Source organism: Parasteatoda tepidariorum, chromosome 11, assembly GCF_982258835.1.
Source record: "Parasteatoda tepidariorum strain Cologne lab strain chromosome 11, Ptep-v5.0, whole genome shotgun sequence".
NCBI lineage: Eukaryota > Metazoa > Arthropoda > Arachnida > Araneae > Theridiidae > Parasteatoda > Parasteatoda tepidariorum.
In genome coordinates this window covers 65,780,423-65,793,688 of record NC_141765.1, presented here as the reverse complement: position 1 = coordinate 65,793,688, position 13,266 = coordinate 65,780,423, and positions in this window count along the sequence as shown.

Sequence of the window (13,266 nt, the reverse complement as noted above, 5' to 3'; positions counted from 1 at the left end):
GGCTAGAGTGAATATTCTGAGGGGGTGTGGGGCCACCCCCTCATAAATCATCTAAAGTCACATTCTATTGTTTTTCTTACTCTGTGGCTTTTGCTTCCACCCTAGAGTATTATGAACGTTTGTAGCTTCTTTGCCTTAGGGCGCTCTTTTTCCCGGGAAGCAGCCGTTTATTTTGGTCACTTTGTTTTGATTTTTTTCCCTATTGGGTTAGGCCCGCTCGGCCAAGCAGACTCCTTTCACTAGTTACCATGGTAACACTCTTTCAGTCGATGCAGCTAAAGGGTTTTGTGATGCTGCGCGGACATTCCTTACCTACCCCCCACAAATCCCATCCAAAGGAGTATCATCCTGGATTCAATTTTTTCTTTTTCTTTTCCCGAATATTTTTTTCATCACCCTTGAGCTGCACGCAACACGTTTCGTTTGCATTTCCGTAACATATCATAAAATCGGGTGGTTTTAAAAAGTGGTAAATACGAAATGCTGAGCTCACACTGTAGAAACTGGATTAAAAAGTCGAGAGTGGATTGCGTTCCATCATCGGAATATTGAAACTCTTTCGAACAAAACAAACCGATATTTTCGGAGAGATAAATTTTGTATGAAATTTGAAGAATGAATTTTTCAACCGAACGCCTGTAGTAATTTTAGATTTTTTGTACGAACATTTTACTATAGTTTGTATTATTTATTGAATATCCTTTCGAAATAAATTTTAAAAAAAAAACGTATAAGATTCTTATGATGTTCTGATGTTCTTTTGAGATAGTATATTGTTATTTGTACCCAATTACTTTTGAGTTCCTCATATCATATATTAAGTTTTATATATATATAAAGACAAAAGTTAAGTTTTTTTTTTCTTTTTAACTAAAATAACACAAAGCATTAAAAACATTCAGTAATTTCTCATTCTTACAATAATATGCATAATATGTGAAAAACGAATTTAACCTTAAAGAAAAAAGCGAATGTCATAAAACATAATTTTATGAGTTTTTGACATAGTTTTGAAAATTCTGGATCAGTTATGCTCAAAAATGGGAGGAAAAAAAATTAAACATAAGCAACTATAAACTAGTTTGGCATATTGTTATTTTATGAAATTTGGATAAGCTATACATATTTATGTTTTTTTTTTTTAACTAAAATAACACAAAGCATTAAAAACATTCAGTAATTTCTCATTCTTACAATAATTTGTATAATATGTAAAAAACGAGTTTAACCTTAAAGAAAAAAAGCGAATGTCATAAGGCATAATTTTATGAGTTTTTGACATAGTTTCGAAAATTCTGGATCAGTTATGCTCAAAAATGGGAGGAAAAAAAATTAAACATAAGCAACTATAAACTAGTTTGGCATATTGTTATTTTATGAAATTTGGATAAGCTATGATTTCGAATATTACTCATGTAGCACATGTAATATCATTGAAAAACAATATTGATAAATTTAAGTTAGCTTCAGAGCTTGATAAAGTTAAGAATTACCGAATAACCAAAGCATAAATGTTGGTTTCTTAAAAATAATAAAAATGATAATTCTACTAGCATATTTTGATTCCAAATAAATATTTTACTTCGACTGTTGTAAATAATTTTGCTATTTAGTGTCATTAAAAATACATTATTTACAGAATCATTTAATCCTTTTTATCTCTAAAAATATGTAATCACTATCATAAAAATAGTTTATCACTTCACTGAAACAACTTTCGAGAGATTTTTCAAATTATTGTTTTATTTGACAATTTTAATGGTGGCAGTTTTTCATTTGTTCTTATTTCTACCTCTAAAAGAACATTATACGAAATACTTAACATACGGAGGTGAGTTTCATTTAAAGTTTCTAGAAAAAGTTCACTTCAATTCATCGAAGATCATTTCAAAAATAGAATTTAGAGGTCACCACATATGGAATTTCCCTTATATAGCTAACGTTGATTCAGACAAGGATTTCCCGCAAATGTTTTGATTTGTTTTATTATTAGTTAAATTGAAATTATAAGCAGTAGGGAAAATAAAATCGATAAACGCAAATCGAAGGTGATGTTATCTGCTAAAAGGCCGGTGATGGGAAAAGATTGAATTATATATAATTTATTGAAATTGAATCTTTTTTATTTAATGCTAAATCACAATTGAAAGTATTTTTTCTTTTGGAGTCAGCAAACAAATGATGATTTATTGCGAAATGAAATTAATGAACACAGTATAGTTTATTTACAACGAAATCGTTTGGTTTCAGTTATAAAATTCGTTACAAATGCTTCGTTATAAGGAGGTTTAAGATGTTTAGCAGTTATTAATTAAAATTTCCTGTTGATGTAATAAATTTAAAAGTATATAAATATGGTATTTAATTAAAAATGAAGTAAGTGTATGCTATAAATTTATTGAAATTATTATTTTTTATTGCAAGAAAGAAAATGCTCAATGCAACAAGTAAACAATTTAGAAAATAATAAATATTGGAATGTAAGTTTACTTTATTTAAAAAAACTATCCGTCATATTAGATTGCTTTGCATTTTCCGAAAATTAATTTTCTTAATTTTAAGATTTTAACGGTGAACTAAAAATTTAGTCTGGCACATTTTCTTCCATTTTCAAACCTCTTTTAATTGTTTCGAATTTATTCGCAAATGAATTGGAATTTATTAGCATTTCAGTCTTATGTGGTTTTGAATGCATCACATTTTAATTTTTTTTTCTGGTTTTACACAGTTCAAAATATCCTCATCTGTTGGATATAAAACAATTAACAGTTCTCCGTCAGTTTCCAAAAATTAGGAGAGAGTTATTCATTCATTCCTTCCTCTTATGTTTCTACTACGTTCAAAGCTTTCAACTGTAACTTTCTTCAAAACGGCGAAAATCGAGAAAATATGGGACTAAAAATTTTCTGAAAATTATGAAAATCGAAAAGATAAACGTTAGTGAAACACGACAGCGACTTTGTTAAATTGAGACTATTTTAAATCTTATTTGACATTCCGATTAAAAATCTCGTTGTAGGGAGAAATTCGTTCTTAAGAGGCTCTACTGTATCTACTAACTTCTGCAATTCTGTGAAACTTTAGTCGAATTTAGAAAATAGTATATTTCTTGAAATATATTTATCTGAGGGAAAAATAGGTATTTTTTACTCTCGAAAATTCCATTTCTAGAAAGTCTAGATACAATATTTTTAATTTACAACGAAAATATAGGAATCAAGACAATTCGGTTGTTTAAAAAAAGTTTTAAATTTTTTGGCAAATCCCACATCCTTTTGCTTTTTTTGGTTTCTTCATCCTCACTGAGTTTTACAAACATTTGGACTGGAGAGCAAGCATTGTGTAATAAATTCAATAGTTTGCATAGCAACATCTTGTGCTAGTTATTGCATTTTAACTAAACTCGGTGGCTTGACAGCCCATGGAGGGACAAGGCCTACAGTGTTCATCCCAGTTTTCTAGACCTTGGGCTATGGGATGCAGGAGCGGTTGGGTGGTAAACCAAACGTGAAACCTCCTGTGTTTAGTCAACAAGCGTGCTTGGTACCCAATTTATGACAAAGTTAATATTAGTGGAACCAAGGATCGAACCCCTGACTTGTGGCACGGGAAGGCACTCAACCACTGTTATAGTATTTATCATCCATAGTTCAAGAAATTGCCACTTAAATTGGCTGTGAAATTTAAAGAAAGATATCAGATATAATCTTGTATGAAGATTCTCTTGTTTCTCTTTACTTTTTTTTACATGCAATATTTGAACAAATTCAACTAACAGGGTGCTTTAAGACCCTTTTGAAGGGTGTGAAATTTTCTCGAACAGTCGCAATTTTTTTTCCTGAAATCTTCAATAAAATATTTTTGTTAAATTTTGAGAAAAATTTCCCTTTTAATCCACGTTACGCTCTTAAACTATTGTTTTATTTAAGCAGTAACCAGCATTAAAACAAGCATTTATTTAATATTTTCCCGCTAAAACCGAGATCTCGTTTAATCAATGCTCTCAATAAACGAGTTTTCATGCATTTTACTTTTTGGGATATTACAATTTCTAAAATAAATAATTTAGTAGAGGATTTCGAGACAAAAAAATTTTAAATAGTAAAACGAAAAGGAAATTTAAGCAAATTAAAAAATAACAAAACTTCAAAAACTTATAACAACCATATTAACTGCAAAAATTTATACTTTGAACATATTTTGTATACATTATTCCTTAACCACGCAAATAAAAGATTTGTATGCAAAAAATAATAAATAAATAAATAAACGCAGAGACCAGAATTTGAAATGGAGGAAACCTTATTTTGTTAATATCAATTGTATATTTCGATAAAAGGTTATATCGATATAGGTTATAAAAATTAACTTTAATAAAGTATTCTCATCGACTGCTGCTTCGATGTTATACTATTTACATATTTTAAGCTCATTTAAAGAAATTATATATTTATATATATATATATATATATATATATATATATATATATATATATATATATATATATATATATATATATATATATATATATATATATATATATATATATATATATATATATTATACATCGTATCGACTTCGGCGATCAGTCTCCGTTTGAATTGTATACTTGTTTTTCCCTCACGCATTGTTCTTCAATAAAATAAGAGATATAAAGCGAGTTGTGTAGGAAAAGCTTTCAACTTCAATGCGAGAAACGTTGGTATCAAATTCTAGGATGAGAATACTAGGTTGCAGTCTTATGCAACTGAAACAAAATTCAATCGAACTAGTGGTTTCCGCACGATTTTTTCGAAAAAATGTCCGTTTCCTGATTCACAACTGAAATATTTCGAACGTTTTTCGTCACGTGACAGCACGATAGCTTGACTTTGAAGGCTAAGTTCGATAGAACTATTTCTGACCAATCACAAACCAGATACTCTCCGTTTAATGGCTGTAGGGGAGAGAAATCAGGGAGAAAAGAGGATAAAAACTTGGTTATATATGTTACAAACAATCCTTGATACTTTTATTCAAATAATACACTGATTCAACATTGGTTTACTAATTTTAATTGGATCTGGATAGACTGGTTTTCAGGGCGCTGAACTCGCGTTTGTGAGAACGGGAGTTCAAATTCAGCCGATCAAAGACTCCCTGTGTAGTAAATGGTGACTGGTGCACATTAAATCCGTCTTGTCACAAAGTCCTCCAAGTCCCCATAGTAAATCAATACTTCTGGGGGTTACTGAACTGGAGATTGATCGCTTTCTGGTTCAGGTCAAAATTAGGATTTGTGCATGAATGAATGGGTCTGCTCTTTTAACTGGTGTGACGTATGGGTGTGGCAGAAGTCGAATTCTTGGCCATAGATGGCGCCACTGGACCAATAGCAGCCCCTCTGCTTTAATGGCCGACTACAACGACATACTAATTTTTATTATAAGATGCAAGTATTTCAAATTGCTTACTTGCATTTGAAAAGTAACTTCGGGATTGAAATCCAAAACTATGATTAGAGCTTTATCCGTAGTTACTTTTAATTCCTATTTGTAATTTATTTCTGATAAAAATAAATTGCCAATCAATTAATTATTATTATCAATTAATTTAATCAATTATCAATTATTATTATCAATTATCAATCAGTTAATTTTATTTAATTAATATTAATTTTATTCAATTAATATTAATTTTATTCAATTAATATTAATTTTTTCAAGATAATTGTCATAATATTATCTCATTGCCGTTCCTAAGACAAACTAACGTTGATCTGGATAGATGTATGTGTTTTTATAAGCATAAGTATTTTGAAATTGTAAGAAAAAAAATTTAGAAATCTCAAAATATTATCTAAGATGAATGTAAAAAGTACTTTCATCATAGATTAAAAATTTAAAATATGTAATCATAAGATACTAAAACGCTTACTAAGGAGAATCTTTAAATGAAAACTGTTCATCATTGCATCCAAAATTGTTTAAAATAAATTTTCCAAATCAAGCAAACTTTATTAATTTTTAATTGAAAAACATTTTCGAAAAAAATATAATTAATATTGAAAATATTTAAACAGTTTAAGTAATATTTCAGATGATTACAGACATAAAAATCCAAGATAAGATTGAAACTAGTAGATGCTAATTCAAAAGTCACAATTAAAATTCTTCCCCAGCCCATAGTAGAGAAAACGCGCATGAATTTTTTCATTGGCGGAAGAAAAATAGCACACGTGACCTGCAGAAAAAGATAAGTTTCTTTGACGGGCAACCCTTTCACTTCTATAGCGATCTAATGTAACAGTTGAATTAGGAAACCGGTCACTCTCGAATAGCGATCGAACGAATTCGAAGAAATTGAAACGAAGAAACGCGTTACAGTTGCATAAGGGTATTGGTAACTTTCACTCGACTTCTCTAATAAAAATTTCTTATAACCACTTCGTTACTTCTGATTTAAGAGAAATTTTTTTGTTAAATAAAATAAAAAATATTTAATAAATAGAATAACGAAGTTTTTACTCAAATTTGTAATTTGTTAAATGAGTTACGGAATTCTCAATGACTATTTTATGATTCGATTGTAAGATATGAAATAATTAGCATTTAGCTTCTTGTATTTATAGTAATTCGTCAGATTTTATTATTATTTTGCTTTTCTTCCCCTTAATATTAATTAACAACCCTGATTTCAATCCTTGTGTAATGCGTCCAGGGCTGTCTGCCGCGATAGATAACTACGCGGTAGACAATGTAAAATTAAAGCTTTCGGAATTTTCCTAATTTTGTCAAAATTTTCAAATTCTCTCTGCGAGAGAGTTGGAACAAAGTGGCACTTAACTTTTGAATCATTTACGTGTAATGGTTTGGAAAATAACTTTAAAACAAATGTTAAAAACTAAGAATCATACTTTTAAACACAAACTTTGCAATCACTGGAAATTCTTCCGAAAAGAGTAGAAAGTTTACAGTCCTGTATGTATATTGTAACGTAAGAGGTCATTTATAATTAGAAAGGGTCTTTTTAATTTATAAATTCCCGTAGGAAGTTACTATAAATGCTCATATTTGTAATTGATCATTTTATTCTTATAATTTTGGAGTTCACGACAACTAACGTTCAACTTCGTAGCAGAGTAATTTTGAACCCAATCCAGAATACAAGGGAACACCTGGATCAAGTATTGCGTGGAATTTGCCTTCATGGAGGACTTATGGATAGGACTAATGCGCATTTTTGTAACATGGAGGGCAAACCACGAAAACCTCCCATGGTTAGTCTGATGGCAAGGGGAGTCTAACCTATGATCCGTCTACCATTGAGGATGCTTTACGTCAGCACTGTGGTCAGTGCGAGCCGGGTGCGGAATTCGTATCACCAGCCATCGATGGAATGGGGTGACGGTCCCTTGACCTACCACGACTCGTAGTTTATTATTTTATAACTGTCGTTGAACAGCCGACCCATTTTTTGGGCTCACGACTTCTTACGTTCAACACCGCAGCCTTCTAATTCTGAACCCAATCTAGAAGACAAGGGGACTCCTGGATTGGGAGAAATTTGCCTTCATGGAGGACTTTTTGATGGAACTATCCCACATTTGCTCTACATGGAGAGGAAAACCTCCAACATTAGTCTTAAGGCAAGGGGACTCTAACCCATGATCCGTCTAGCACTGAGGATATTCTACGTTAGCACTGTTGTCGATGCAAGCTGGATGCGGAATTCGTATCGACCAACCGATACTGGGATTCGAACCTGGTTCACCTCATTGTAAGGCGAACACTCTATCCCCTGAGCCATCACGGCTCTCATAGTTTATCATTGTCGAAAAGCAACATTGAATCCATTCAAATAGGTAGTGGTTTACTTTATCGGAAAGATAACTTATAACAAAATTGAGTTAATGACATGTGGTGTGGATTGAAATTTTTAAACTCTGAAAATAATATTCGGAGCTTTAACTACTTTCGGAGCTTAACATCGGAATTCTAGTATTCGGAGCTAAAACTAATTTTGCAGCTTAACATTGGAATTTTAGTAATCGGAGCTTAAACTTAGGCCTATTTGCTGTCGTTTATTGATGTGATTTTTGTTTTTAATTTTTCAATGATTTTGAACTCACCGTAATTAACATTTCACTCAACAAAAGCATGTGCATTAAGTTTGAAAATAGTAGTTATTTTCTAAGTTACTTATTATTTAAAAAATAAATTGTTAGTTAGAATACTCTATTTTTTTAAAAAAAAAAGTAGTTCATCATTACAACATTAAATTATTTAATCTATTTTTAATATAAAAAGAATCCTGGTCTTGGAAAAATAAAATGGAAATTTTCCTTCTTATAATACGTTTTCTACTTCTTTATAATCAATTGGATTGCTTAATTATCAAAATTATAATTTGCGAAACTTAAGAGTAGGAATTTATTTTGAATTAATCAATAGTCGAAACCATTCATATTATTTTGTAATTTAGTTATTGAATTATTCATAATGAGTTATTATTATGAAATATATTTCAGTCATTATTATTGACGCGTAGAGATAATTATACTACTAATTATTTTGCGAATGCCGTAATTTATCTGAAATAATTTCATTTTTAAATACTGGGAGAATAATTTCATGATCGATGCTCCTTGACATAACAATTATTTTATCGAATGTATTTCAGTCATTATTATTACCGTAATATATATACCATTAGTTACTTTTGCGGATTTATATGAAATAGTTATATTTTTACATTCTGGGAGAGTAATTTTGTTAGCAATTCTTGTAGAATGAACAATAGTGTAAAAGTGATAGTAATTTTGGAGCTTTAGTAGCCATGATATCTTTCAAACTTACTACAATCTCTGTATGATACATCATCAACATTGAAACAACATCCCTTTGCGAGCCTGGGCCTTCCTCAGAAGCTTTTCCCATTCTGCCCTTCTCCCAGCAATTGATTTCCAGTTCTTTACTTTTAGGATGGCAAAATCCTCATCCACACAGTCTTTCCATCTCTTTTTGGGCCTTCCTCTTGGCCTTTTATTCGAGGGGGTTGAATTAAAGAATATATGATACGTTTAAGCATATAATCCTACTTCTTATACTTGATTACACCATGCTACGGTTAATAAAGGGAAACGTGCTTCAATTTAACACCTTGTTAGGGTTTCAGCAAATTTGCACCGTATTACTGTTCAATGTTTAGGTGCACAGTAAATGTGAACCATATTACAGTTATGATTTCTCTGGCTGCTTTTCGAAAGCTCTGTCATGCAAAACTCATGAATATTATGCTATTTTGATAATTGTTGCTGTTTCATAAGAGTTATTAACGACTCTAAGGTTATGTTTTGACAATCTTTAATTTTAATAATGAAACAAACGCAAAATGTCGTTGTTGTAGTTAATTTACGTCGCGCTAGAGCTGCACGACGGGCTTTTGGCGACGATTTGGGAAACACCCCTGAGGATGATCCGAAGACATGCCATCACAATTTTGATCCTCTGCAGAGGGGATGCCCCCCCCCACTTCGGTAGCCCGACGACCTGCACGCGAAGTCGAGCACTTTACGGTAGAACAGTTTAACGAGCACCAATACCGCGCACCCTCGGTCCCTACGCAGACTGATCCAAGTGGTCACCCACCCGCACACTGACCGTAGTCAGTGATGCTTGACTTCGGTCAGTTCGGTTTGGTCCTTCGGTTTGGTGATCTGCTAGGAACCGTGTCTCAACGATCAGTCCACTGCGGGACTCAAAATGTCAATATGAGCTTTGGGAAAAGTGTTTAGAATCTAATTTCTTAATATTACTACAATAATGCTCATAAATTTAAAATTTTTAATTGGAAAATATCATCAAGTTGGTGATTTTTATAAATGTATAATACTTTAAGCTACTTGTTCTTTCTAGAGGTCTTCTTTACAGTTTGATGGTATATGTAGTCTTACTTCTAGTATAAGGTACTAAAACTGCAACTTTTTTTTTATATTCCTTGGTGAAAGAACTTAAACACGACAAAAAAGGGATGTCTGCATAATTTTTCTCTTTATGCAATTTTTTTAAATTCTACTCTTGAATATTTTTTGCTTCATTTTATTCATTAAAATGAAGCATTGCTCATTTCAAGGAATAAAAAGAATTCAGAACTATTGAACCTAGTGATTGTAGATTTATCTGGTAACTAAGCTCAATAATACACATTTCAGTGAATAAAATATTAATTAGTTACTTAATAAATAATTAAATTCCGCAAACATGGAATATTTTATTTTTGCTTAAATCCTTTTTTCTGCCCTTAAACTTGATTACACGATAGTGTAGCTCATTTTCAACAGTAGTTCAATTTAACACAGGTTGAGGACCGATTGAACATTACGTAAGCGCTTAAAGGGAAGAAAGGGTTCGTAATTTACTCATTTTTTTTATGTGGATGGAAGGGAGGTATGAGCAATGCTTACGTAAAATTCTGAAATTTATTTTCAAATTTCTTTACGTTTTTAAATTAAGCTAAAACAAAACTAAAAATTAATTAATAAATTAAAACTAGTTTAACTAAAAATTTGGGAAAAAATTTACTTGGAAAAATGTTAAGTAACAATTAAACTCAATTTGTCAAACAGTTTCCTTATTTTGTTAAATGAACTAAAATATAAATTTTGTTTTATGCTAAATTGCATATTTTACTTAAATTTAATTCTGAAATTAAATACTACTGTAAAAGTTAAAACGAAAAAAAGAGGTTGCGAATTTTTTACGTTAGAATGAGAGGGGGTTTGTGTTTTGCTTACAAGATAGAATCCAAAATTGCTAGACATACGCTTAAGTAATATCCAAACGGCCCTTGCACCAAATTTGCACTGTTCATCTAAGAGTTAAAAAAGACACAAAGACATAATTTTATCGAGGAGTTTTAATAGTGACATGCACCAAATGTTTGATCCTTCCAGAGAAGGTCTACAATTGTCCCCAATCGATCCCTCAAGCGAAACTACAATTGTTACAAAAATAGCAATCTCCTGGGTACTCGCGGAGGGATCGAGGGGACAGTCAATCAAAAAACAATTAACATTATCACCGAATTGAAAACAAAAATATTAAAATGAGAAAACAAACAGAAACAATGAATGAGGGAGCACGATGTTATCATCTAATTTTTTGTCACACTAAATACCTGTTCTAAAACACTTGATTCTTGAGTATGGTTCTTTATTTGTTTGTGTTCTATGTACAAAAGTGGAACAAAAGGGTGAGAGAAAAAGAGAGCTGCTTGCACAAGAGGGACATTTCCAGATTTCCCTGGAATCTGTGGAATGATTAATGTTATATTATATTTCGGTGCAGAGACCGAAAAAACGTGTAGAATGAATCATTTGTGCTACAATCAACGCATGAGGAAGAACATATCACAGTTGTCGTATCACCATTGCATCTGTTCCCCCCATTTTTAGTTCTCCCTATGATCCATACACACGAACTCATACTCAATTTATATAAATATATATCTATATAGAACTTATACTTTAAATGAACTTTTTTAGTTGAAAACTTCATATTTTTCCCATTTTAATATTATTTGGTGAGTATCATATTTGCTTAAGTTTGCGATAGCTACAGAGTATTCTCTAATCACCACCCTGAATCCAATAATCTTAGAATCTTTTAGCATTTAAATAAACAGCTTATAGGGGTTAAAAAATTTATTATAATTGGGCGAGTTTACTCAATGTCAATGAATATGACGGTAAAATTAAATGATGTGTTTAAAAAAAATTGTCATGCTATCAGTTCAAATAATTAAGTAATTTGGAAGACCAATTGTGAATTGTAAGATTAAAACTTTAAATAATATTACAGAAGGTTGCAAGTTTGCTCTTTTTAAATCTGCTTTTTTTTTAAAATTAATCTATACCCTTATTATGAAGAGTTTTAAAAATTTATTTTTGAAGGATTCTAAAAATATATGCAGCGTGTAGAGAACACCCTGTACATGCGATGAAGAATCAATAACACAGAGTATGCTAGTATGAAGATTAAATTATGAAAATGACATTTAACGCAGCTATATATTATGAGAACACATCAAATTTTATAATAAAAAGAAAAAAATAAAACAAACGCCTCATAAGATATTTTCAATGGACTTACTAATAACAACGTATGTGTAACTGAAGAAGTTTTTAGTATGTTAAATAAACCGATAATGGAGAAAAAAAAATCAGTAGTTTTTTTTGATTAAATAATAATTATTATTGCCTTACTCCTTGACCACTACTGATTTCAATAAAGAAAATTGTTTTCGTCTAAAAATGCCAGTAAAATTCATTTAATTCCTTCGACAGAATAACTTGTTTTCATCTACATATGCAAATAAAATTACTAGTTAAATTCTCTTCAATTTCAATGCAATGAACTGTTTGCCTAAATATGCTAGTAGAAATTTTCATTATTGTCTACAGTTGAAATAGTTGTAGGAAAAGTATTACTCAATTAAATTATACTTAATTACTTAAAGGTGCTAGTAACATAGAGTGATTATTTCTCGAATAAATTAATTAGATATTCGTTTTGGTAAGTAAAACACTCAATAAGTGAATTGAGATGCTTTTTTTAAGTTTACATTGCTTCAAAATACACATTTTTGGACAAAATGTGGCGTTTCAGTTTATAGAACGGGTATAATTGTTAGAGCAAGCATTTCATTTTATTTTTGCCAATTTTATTAATGATAACTTCCAATTTCGGAATTATTTTTGAATTTTTCTAGAATAGATGAAAAATTACATTTTTGCATTCAACTAAGTTTGAATTTTAATTGCATAAATCTAAGTTAGAAAACACTAAATTCAAAATCTCGTTATTTTATTATATAAGCCATTTAAATATTTAAAATGTAATTTTAAATATTTCGAAGTTAATTTATTCGTAATTATTTGCAGTCGTTGTGATTACTTTTGAATATTATTAGTAAGTCCATTTTTATTACAAAGTACAGTCCTAAACGAAAGCAGTTGAAGAATTAAACGTTATTATAATATGTGTTCGTGCTTACCTTTTTTGTTGCCCATCGAATTATTTAACTCAAATTCTTGAACAATTAAATTTTAATTACATTTTTAATTAATTTGGTGTTCATATTTAAAATTGATTTAAAATATGTTTAAAAACATTGATTCCAGAGGTAAAAATCGATGTTTTTATGAAATATTTTTATGAACTAAAACAAATTAACCCGATCTATGCAAAATTCCTCAACTGCTTAAGCCTTAATCACAAAAGAAA